This window comes from Triticum dicoccoides, chromosome 6A, assembly GCF_002162155.2.
Source record: "Triticum dicoccoides isolate Atlit2015 ecotype Zavitan chromosome 6A, WEW_v2.0, whole genome shotgun sequence".
Lineage (NCBI taxonomy): Eukaryota > Viridiplantae > Streptophyta > Magnoliopsida > Poales > Poaceae > Triticum > Triticum dicoccoides.
Genome location: NC_041390.1, coordinates 152,804,124 through 152,811,109, shown reverse-complemented (window position 1 = coordinate 152,811,109; position 6,986 = coordinate 152,804,124). Strand labels below are relative to the sequence as shown.

Genomic DNA, 6,986 nt, shown 5'->3' with positions numbered 1-6,986 from the left:
CAGCCCAGTGCTCGCCTAAGTGGACTGAAGAATATGTCGATTGCAGTAAAGGCGCCTTGCTTTGAACCTGCAAAAGACATTTCGAGCCAAAGGCAATCATATTCAAGCACCAAATTCAAGTTTGAATCGATATCTAAAGGAACCGAGAGTGCTCAGGCGTTAAGCCTGTTAAGGTTTATCGGTTACAATTCCACTCGGCATACCGAGGCAAATTTAAAGCGTCGAGCCAGAAGAAGTTTTTTACCCCTCCTGTGGAGGGCTGGAAGGAGCAACGAATTCATCAAGGTCAATTCCGTCGGCGATCCGAGTGGCAGCTGCAAGGAAAGTTTCCATAAAGGACCTGAAGTCGTGTTTCTTGGTATTGGCCACCCGAAGGGCCGCCAGCTTCTCTTCTCGCGCATCTTTACAGTGGACTCGGGCCAGACACAGAGCAATATCTGCACCACACCGAGCCGAGGACTTCTTCCATTCTTGCACTCGACCAGGGATCGTGTTCAACCGGGCCATCAGCAACTCAAGATCATTCTGAAGTGTCTCCTCAGGCCAAAGCGTCGAGTCGATGCGAGATGTGGCGGCCTTCAGCCTTGCGAGATAGTCCACGACAGCTGCGACACGAGACTCCAGTCGGAAAACATCCATGGCAACTTCGTCGTTCACCGGAGAATTGACAGGGTCGAGGTTTGGCTCCAGCCGGCTAGTTTCTTCTTCAAAGTTTTGACAGAATTCTGCAAGGATGATCACTAAATCAAGGGGATGGTCGAATGGAAAAACCACAATTGGAAATGTTTGCCAAGCATAGAGGTTTACCTTCAAGCATAAGAAACAGCTTCTTGGCTAGACTACTCAGGAAGGCCTCCAGATCAGTCTTCTTCCCAGTCAATTTGCTGACTTGGTCGGTCAGGGCAGCTTTGTCAGTTTTTAGTCGACTGATCTCCTTGTTGGCGATCCCAAGAGCAGCTTTCAGATTGGTATTGTCTTGTTCAAGCTTGGTGACTGAAGCCAACTTCTCGTCAGCAAGCTTGATCTTCTCAGCTAGTTCAAGGTCTTTCTTCTGTTGGGCCTCCCTTACCTTACCTGCAAGTTACAGCAAGATCAGATTTTGAAACAAGCAAGGGGAAAGCAGTCGTCAGGGTCTCACCAAACATACCTTCGGTCTCCTCCTTTGCCTTTGTCAGCTTCTCCTGAACCAGCTTCAGGCTCATCTCGAGTTGAGTATGCTTGTGTTCCAGCTCAGAGTAGCGAGTCACAAGATCACAAGAGTTCTGCGAAGAACCAATCGACTAAATGTCAAATATAATTCACTTCCGAGTGAAAAAGGAAAAAACACACGTTTCTAAGACTACAGCCGAATACAAGCATTCGACCGTAGTATCGGGGACTACACCCAGTGGGTGCACTCAGCGTGCCCCCACTAATCCTGTTGAAGACAAAGTCGACCAGTCGACCTCAAAGAAAAAGAGATGCATTCTCTAAGACTGTGATCAACTGCAAGCAGTCGACCACAGTCTCGGGGACTACACCTAGTGGGTGCACTCAGCGTGCCCCCACCGGTTTGTGAAATCCAGTCGACATAGTCGACTGACAGAAAAATTGACATCATAAAGGCTAAGGCCGACTGCCAGCAGTCGACCTTAGCCTTGGGGACTACACCCAGCGGGTGCACTCAGCGTGCCCCCGCTAACACGGAGTTTATTCGACACACCCAGTGGGTGACTACTATAAATTCCGGAAAAGAAAAGTTTTTGGTAGCATATCCAACAGAACAAACAGCGGTCGACTGACCTGGACATTGCTTTGGAGGGCAGAACTGGCGTCATAAGCCGCCTGGCTCGCATCCCGGATGGTCTTCAGCTGCTCCATCATGATTCCCGCTTGGCGTATCGCCTCCTTCGCTGCGCCAGCTTGGTCCTCTGGGACGTGGTGCGTCGTGAAGAGGAAGGGCTGCTGAGCACTCGTCAATGGATCTGCGAAGGACACCGTGTGTCGAGTGATGTTCTCTTCCTCCACAGTCAGAATCTCAGGCGCCGTCACATCCTGAGGCACCTTACTGGCGGACGTTTTCCGACTCCTCCTGCGCTTCAGCGGCTCTTCATCCTCATCATCATCAGGGAGATTGATAACAGTATTGAGTGGAGCTACGGAGAAAAATCAGGATCAAAGATCGCGAGTCAGTCGACTAAGAACGGCGTTAAGAATACAGTACCTGGGTTCGAAGTTGCTGCGTCCTCCATCTCGTGGTCATCAGCCCGGGCCGAAGTTTCAGAAGTGGCAGCACTGCAACTCCGAAGGATCAGTCGACTAACTTCAGCGTCGACCAGAGACAAAGTTCACACAGAATAAGAAAATATGAGCAGCACGGTTACCCTGATATGGTGGGGATGGACACCTTCATCTTCGGCAAGAGCTTGATCGGCTTCGACGAGGCCGCCCTGGGCTGCTTCGGCGCCTTTTCAGTCGGCACCGGAGAGGTGGTCCGAGGGCGCTTGGTCGACTGAGTGGCGGTCGCAACCCCCTTACCACGTTCGGTCGAAGGGTCGTGGACAAGCTTCGACCGCCTTTCTGAGCGCGGTGGTACGACCTCCTCCTCCTCTTCTTCCTCGTCCTCGACGTCATCTTCATCACCGTCATCATCATCATCGTCGTCATCATCCTCTGCAACATCCGAGTCCCATTCCTCCTCTTCCTGGCTCTCGCCCCCGCTCGCCTCGCCCTCCTCAGTCGAAGCTTGTGCCCCATTGGGCATCGAGTACAGCTCGGTGAGGGCCTAGCAGATGTCCAGACAAGGATCAGTCGACCAGTCGGCAGGGTAAACAGAAATGAATGCGACAAGGGCGCAGTGGAGAGCAGGGCAAGTGTACCTTGTTTGGGTCGCTGTTGTGGTCGAGTGGAGGAATCCTTCTGGCTCCGCGTGGGTTATCCTTGTTTCCGGTAACGGCTACCATCCATCTTTCCAGAGTGACGTCGTCGACTGCTTCTGGATGGACTCTAGTCTCGTATTCGGTCCCACGGTACAACCACATGCAGTGGCTCCGGAACTGAAGGGGCTGGATGCGACGCCTGAGGAAAACCTCCAGGAGGTCCATGCCTGTCACTCCCTCCCGAACCAACTGCACCACGCGCTCCATCAACATCTTCACGTCAGCTTTCTCCTCCGGAATCAGCTTCAGAGGGGAGGGCTTGTTCACTCGGTCCATGGTAAACGGAGGGAGTCCACTCGACTGCCCTGGCGTCGACTGGACCTGGCAGTAGAACCAAGTCGACTGCCAGCCTCTGACGGACTCGGGAAAGGTCATGGGCGGGAAGGTGCTCTTATTCCTCACCTGAATTCCCAGACCCCCACACATTTGGACGACTCGGGTTCTCTCAGCACCTGGGCTCGCCTTCTTCACGGTCTGAGATCGACACGTGAATATATGCTTGAACAAACCCCAGTGCGGTCGACAGCCCAGGAAACCCTCACACATGGACACGAACGTGGCAAGATAGGCAATAGAGTTTGGGGTAAAGTGGTGGAGCTGCGCCCCAAAGAAATTCAAGAAGCCACGGAAGAAAACACTCGGCGGCAAGGAAAATCCACGATCAACATGGGTGGCCAAGAGCACACACTCACCCTCTTCTGGCTGGGGCTGCCACTCCTTCCCCGGAAGCCTCGCAGCTCCATGAGGAATCAAGCCCTCATTGGCCATGTCGAGGAGGTCACTCTCGGTGATGGTCGACTGGATCCAGTCTCCTTGGACCCAGCCCTTCGGCAGGCGGGATCTGGACGAGGACCCTCCGCGGCTGGTGGATCTCCCCTTTGCCTTCTCCGACGCCGACGCCTTCTTCGCACGCTCCAGCGCTGCCGTCTTCTCCTTGGCCATGGTTGCTGGCGAGATGCGCGAAGGGAAGTGGTGCGGGGGCGAGAGCGAGCACGCTGGGCGGGGAAGAAGGAAGCAGAGAGAGAGAGAGAATGATTGAGGCGCAGTACAGAAATCCTCGCCGGGCGCATTTATAAGGTCCCTTCCGAGTGGATGACAGGTGGGCCCGGTCGATCTAATCATATCAGGAACAGTTATGCAGACGGGATACGTGGCGAAAAAGGCAGCGCGGAGATCGAGGCGTCCATGTCCCGTCCCATCCGAACGCCGCGGGCCATCCCGCTTCGCGCGCGTCCCCAAATTTCGCATCCCGCGGAATCCGCGAACGGCAGATCAGTCTGTCAGACACGGGGTTTCCGGCGATCCGTCGCTCGGATATCGTCGAAGCCCGAAAGATCACTCGACGCAAGAATAGAATGGATCGAGTCGACTGAAGACAAGTCGTTCACTGTCGACGAAGAGATTCTTTGGTCCAGGACAACGCACGACCAGGGCACAAAGGTTAAACGGAAACGACATCAACTCCTTCCTCACTCGAAGCCTCAATCCATTCGGGGGCTAATGATGGGGTTATGTACCTAGGGTAGGGTCATGGACCTGATCTAAGTACCTTATCCAAGGACACCCTTAGAAGAGGTCGCCTTCCAGTCGACCAACGAGGGACACACTCGACTGACTTGAAGGACTCGACCACGAAGACCCACTCGACCACCAGAAGGTCAAGAGGCACTCTGCACTGCAACGACCTGTAATCAAGTAGACTTTATGATAGTAAAGGCACTTTATGTGGGGCGTTACCAGTAACGCCCCAGACTTAACTCACCTTAAACCCTCACCTACGTGGGCTGGCTGGGGTCCTGGCGTACTCTATATAAGCCACCCCCCTCCACAGGCAGAAGGGTTCGGCACCTTGTAATTCATATACTCATAATCCACTCGACCGCCTCCGGGCTCCGAGACGTAGGGCTGTTACTTCCTCCGAGAAGGGCCTGAACTCGTACATCCTTTGTGCTTACAACCTCTCCATAGCTAGGACCTTGCCTCTCCATACCTACCCCCCACTCTACTGTCAGGCTTAGAACCACGACACCTGGCACCTCCGCCTCGTCCTCAGCATCTTTGGAGAGTTTCTCTCTCTCTCTTGCGCCCCAGCGGTAGTACCGCACTTCCAGCGGTAGTACGGGCGAAGGGTCACAAGCGGCAGCACCGCTCCACAGCGGTAGTACCGCCCGTGACCCCGCTGCCGTAGTACCACTGGGCAGTCTGGCTCCTACTGCCTCGATTCGAGAGGTCTTTTTCTCGTGTCGGATTTTGCGGCACTAGCTGCGGTTGTAGAGGCGGTAGCACCGTTCCAGGAGTGGTAGTACCGCCCCTACCACCGCGGTAGTACCGCGTTTGGGTCCTTTCCCTACTAGTCCTCTCTGCGCGGCAGTGCCGCTGGCTGGCGCGGCAGTACCGCTGTCCTGGCGGTAGTACCGCCCACTCTCAGTGGTAGTACCGCTCTGTGCGGGGTTGGTTGGTGGGGGGCAACGGTTGGTTTGTTGCCCCCACTATAAAAGGGAGTCCCCTTCTTCTCTTTGACCCATCTCTTCCTCCCCAAAGCTCCATTTATTGCTCAAGCTCCATTAAATGCTCCAAGCTCCATTTTCGCCCGATCTATCTAATTTGCTCGGGAGTAGTTGAGAAGGCCCCGATCTACACTTCCACCAAGGGATTTTCGATTCCCCCACTCATCCCTAGCGGATCTTGTTACTCTTGGGTGTTTGAGCACCCTAGACGGTTGAGGTCACTGCGGAGCCATAGTCCATTGTGGTGAAGCTTCGTGGTTTTGTTGGGAGCCTCCGATTAAGTTGTGGAGATTGCCCCAACCTTGTTTGTAAAGGTTCGGTCGCCGCCTTCAAGGGCACCAATAGTGGAATCACGGCATCTCGCATTGTGTGAGGGCGTGAGGAGAATACGGTGGCCCTAGTGGCTTATTGGGAAGCATTGTGCCTCCACACCGCTCTAACGGAGACGTACTTCCCCTCAAAAGGAAAAAACTTCGGTAACACATCCTCGTCTTCACCGGATCCACTCTTGGTTATCTCTTACCTTTACTTGTGCAAGCCTTGTAGTGGTACTTCTCTTGCTTGCTTGTATGCTTGTTGTTATTGCATCATATAGGTTGTTCACCTAGTTGCACATCTAGACAACCTACTTTGATGCAAAGTTTAATTTGGTAAAGAAAAGCTAAAAATTGGTAGTTGCCTATTCACCCCCCCTCTAGTCAACCATATCGATCCTTTCACAAGTGGCCGGAGGCAATCATGGGGTGTGAATCTCACCCACCGATTTCCCCCGAAGATCATGTGCGACGCCGTGGCCATCGGGCCCGTGACCGCCGTCACCGCGAGCGTGTGGCTGCTCGCCTGGTCGATGAGAGACGTGCTGGCCATGTCTGGAAGCAGGGGCGGCAGGTCGGAGAGGCGGATCGGGGGCGCCGTTTCCTTCAGCAGCGCCGGATCTGGCGCCTGCGCGGCCGCTGGGCGCGGTGCCTGGATGTGTTGGCGAAGATCGGTCACCTCCGCCCGCAACTCTTCGACGGATCGTTCGATCGCCGGGCGCCATCCTTGAAGCTCGAGAACCACCGGGTGGATCTCACTGATCTGGGCGGACATGCCGCTGATCGCCGCCGTCAGGTCAGCCAGAGCCTTGTTGATCTCCTCCATAGCACCTCGCCGCGTCTGGATAATAGAGGGGAAATGGCCGGCCAGATTGATGGTGGGGAGAAAAGTTTGATGGTGGATCGGGACGGCTCTGATACCACTTGTTAGGCTCTCGCTACAATATTTCTCACACAGGATCAAGGGTACAAGAATTCCGGCCGATTTGGGGTTCGGCGGAGGAAGAAAGGGGGATCGGGAGAAGAGAGCCGCGCCTAGCCAGTTACATCAACGCCACCCCACGCAGGAGGGGAACCGGTGATATTTAACCCTAGCGAGTGGTGTCCCAGACTTGGGCCGTCAGCCGGCTGTTGGGCTTGACTTGTCGACGGGGCCGTTCCGACCCAGCGGGTGCAGCAGTAGTCGAGGCCCTAGCGTCGGTGGTGATTGGGCCAGGGGGAACGGAGGCCGTAACAGCGTCACAATA

General features: G+C 54.8%; 1 pseudogene; it reads right to left on the bottom strand.

Moving 5' to 3' along the window:
- Positions 1 to 6,565, bottom strand: part of LOC119315767 — a 36,446-nt pseudogene extending 29,881 nt beyond the window's left edge.
- Positions 6,566 to 6,986: the final 421 nt, after the last annotated feature.